Source organism: Notolepis coatsorum, assembly GCF_963971535.1.
Source record: "Notolepis coatsorum genome assembly, chromosome: 4".
NCBI classification, from domain to species: Eukaryota; Metazoa; Chordata; class Actinopteri; order Aulopiformes; family Paralepididae; genus Notolepis; species Notolepis coatsorum.
This window is the reverse complement of record NC_140168.1, coordinates 140850861-140854482: the sequence shown is the minus strand read 5'-3', so window position 1 is coordinate 140854482 and position 3622 is coordinate 140850861. Positions and strand designations below refer to the sequence as shown.

General features: G+C 39.3%; 1 protein-coding gene across 1 annotated transcript in view; it reads left to right on the top strand.

Moving 5' to 3' along the window:
* Window positions 1-2714: 2714 nt before the first annotated feature.
* LOC311227364 (active breakpoint cluster region-related protein) overlaps window positions 2715-3622 on the top strand; it is a 133536-nt gene continuing 132628 nt past the window's right edge. Inside the window, exon 1 of the mRNA XM_084312982.1 lies at window positions 2715-2751. The gene's annotated coding sequence lies outside the window, so the exon portion shown is untranslated. The remainder of the gene's footprint in view (window positions 2752-3622) is intronic.

Here is a 3622-nt window from a genome sequence, read left to right as displayed (position 1 = left end):
TACTGGGGTGATATTAGAGATCTATAGGTCATTGCATGAACCATGTACATTGGAAAATCAAAATGGTACACCAAGGAATGTTAAAGTGTTTGATTCATTCAATGGGGGACACAGGCCACAGACCCCTGCTGTTGCGACAGGAAGAACACACGACGAGGAGATCTTGGGACAGACGGCCCCCAAATAATCAAGAACCAATTGGAACAGAATGCCATATATATAGAATAACTGATTGGCTATCAGTCAAGTCAACTTGTGACATAATTTTGAGTATATAATAGAGAACACATTGTTACAGAGACAGGCCAGACCCCCCCCAGGGGGTTCTGCGTCTCTCTACCACCCACCCAGAGACTGCTGTTTACATGTGAGTAAATCATGGAAAAACCACTGTTGTTTAGGTTAGAGTAATGTACAGATCCCTATCTGTTGACCAGATTTACTCATGTGTAATGCTCAGTAGATTATTCTCATTTACATAAATGATATGAAGAATGCCTGTTCATCAGACCTTTTTCTTTATGCGGATGACTCAGCCATTCTGGTCTCCCATAAGGACTTGGCAGTAGTGGAGAGGACCATTAGTGAGGAGCTATCAAATGTGCAGACATGGCTGTCAGATAACAAACTATCTCTTCATCTAGGAAAAACAGAGGCCATCCTGTTCGGATCAAAGAAACGGCTTGGTAAAGAAATTGAAATGAAGGTAAGAGTAGGTGAGAAGCAAATAACAAACAAGGATTCTGTAGTATATCTAGGCTGCATACTGGACAAACATCTTACAGGAGAGGCCATGGCTAAAAAAGCCCACACTAAAATCTGCCAGAAAACGAAATTCCTAGCTAGACAAGGGAAACTACTGGACCAGGCAACACTTAAAATGCTAGCGGGCGCATTAGTACAGAGTCACTTTGACTATGCTGCCACCTCCTGGTTTAGTGGCACTCCACAGGTCCTGAAAAACAAACTTCAGACAGCTCAAAACAAATTAATGAGAGTAGTCCTTAAACTACCTCCACGCACTCACCTAGGGCCAACTTTCTTTAGGCAACTAAACTGGCTTCCGGTCAATAAAAGGGTAATTTACATCAAATTAGGTCTCACACACAAGATAGTTCAAAATACATATACAAAATATCTATCTAATTATTTTAATCGATTCCGTGACAATCATTCATACTCCACTAGAAGGAGCAGTACGGATTTTATTCTGCCAAAATGTAACTCCCTAATGGGCACAAATACTTTTTTATATTCTGCAGCACTGGAGTGGAACAAGCTTCCAGTGGCCCTGAAAAACATCGAAGAGGGGGGAAGTTTTAGACGTGCCACAAAGAAATGGCTAGCCAGTGAAGTATAGAATAGCCATAGGAAGGAGAGGGTAGGGAGTGTTTTTTGTATGGGGTTGCTATTATGTTTTATTCTCTGTTTTTTATTATGATGATCTATGTTTTATTATGATGCTCTATGTTTTATTATGCTGCTCTATGTTTTATTATGATGCTCTATGTTTTATTATGATGCTCTGTTTTAGTATGTTTTATTATGATGCTCTATGTTTTATGATGTCTGTCCATGTCCAAAATCAGGGACCATGATGGAAATAAGTGCTTGCACTTTCTCATGTTTTTATCCCTTGGATGCTGTCTTTTACTCCACAATAAAAATCAATCAATTCTATTTCATTTGATAAACATGACTACTGTTTATGTACAGACTGGGTTTGATGTGCAAACCTTATCAAGCCTATGTACAACATATTTGATGAACTATGAAATAATCCTTGTATGTAAAAAACTATCTTCTGAATTTGGCCTTTGGCAAATAAATCAGTTGAGTTGAACTATAGTTCCTTTTGTCTGGCTGCACAGTTTATTTCTCTACTGGCTATACTTTGAAGTCAGATGAGGAGACCATTCTATCATTATGATCTTTCTTCCTTTCCAGGTAGCAACCTCATTGTACTGTAAATTAACCTTAGAAATGTATAGAATATACGACACCTCCCTTCATTGGCTCCCAGTACGCTACAGGATAGATTTTAAGGTTCTCCTATTTGTTTTTAAAGCCCTTAATGGTCACCCCCCCTCCTACATCTCAGACCTCCTATCCCCCTATTCCAACACCAGGTCCCTCAGGTCAGCCGATCAGAGGCTCCTGACAGTCCGGAGGTCTAACCTCAAGCTCAGGGGGGGCCGTGCCTTTGCTATCGCAGCCCCTGAACTGTGGAACAGCATCCCCACCTCCATTAGGCTCGCCCCCTCGATAGATGCCTTCAAGTCGAGGCTCAAAATCCACTTCTACCTACTAGCCTTTCCCGTTCACTGACTCATGCCCTGTTTTCCTATGTGTTTGCCTGTGTGCCCTCCCATAAAACGGAGTGTGATTCTTGTCATTATGTATCTATGTGTACCTACCCTCTGTGCAGCACTTTGGTTGACACGCGTCATGTGAAATGTGCTATATAAATAAATCTGATTGATTGATTGATCACACTGGGTTTGTAGCTGTGGGTTGAGTTTTTTCTTAGGCACTTGAGGTTTAATTGACAACAATGTCGACTTCTACACAGCAACAGGATGTTGTATTTTCCCCACCTATTTTGTGTGTCATCAGGTCTAGCGAAACAGGAAGTTTCCTGACACCAGCTGTGTGTTCACATGCCGCACGCCAGTTGTCGGTGAGAGGACCTCTGAGGCATGGAGGTCTATCAGGAGGCTCTACGTTACCTGCGGTCTCAGAAGATAACAGGTGTGTGTATACATGTATGGAGAGATGGAGAGATAGAGAGATAGAGAGATAAATCTAGATAGATAGATAGATAGATAGATAGATAGATAGACAGATAGATAGATAGATAGATAGATAGATAGATAGATAGATAGATAGATAGATAGATAGATAGATAGATAGATAGATAGATAGATAGATAGATAGATAGATAGATAGATAGATAGATAGATAGATAGATAGATAGATGGATGGATGGATGGATGGATGGATGGATGGATAGATAGATAGATAGATAGATAGATAGATAGATAGATAGATAGATAGATAGATAGATAGATAGATAGATAGATAGATAGATAGATAGATAGATAGATAGATAGATAGATAGATAGATAGATAGATAGATAGATAGATAGATAGATAGATAGATAGATAGATAGATAGATAGATAGATAGATAGATAGATAGATAGATAGATAGATAGATAGATAGATAGATAGATAGATAGATAGATAGATAGATAGATAGATAGATAGATAGATAGATAGATAGATAGATAGATAGATAGATACTATAGACAGATCTGTTACAGCATATACCGGTGATGTGTGTGTGTGTGTGTGTGTATGTCTGTGATGACAGAGTCGAGTGAACAAGACAAGTTGAAATAAATAAGACAACCACAGATGAAAATGAAAATCTGTATCTGTTTGTGTATGTGTGTCTGTGTGTACAGTACATACATTTATATGTGTGTATCTCTGTTTGTGTGTGTGTGCATACATTTATATGTGTGTATCTCTGTTTGTGTGTGTGCGTGTGTGTCTCTCTCTGTGTGTGTGCATACATTTATATGTGTGTATCTCTGTTTGTGTGTGTGCGCGTGTGC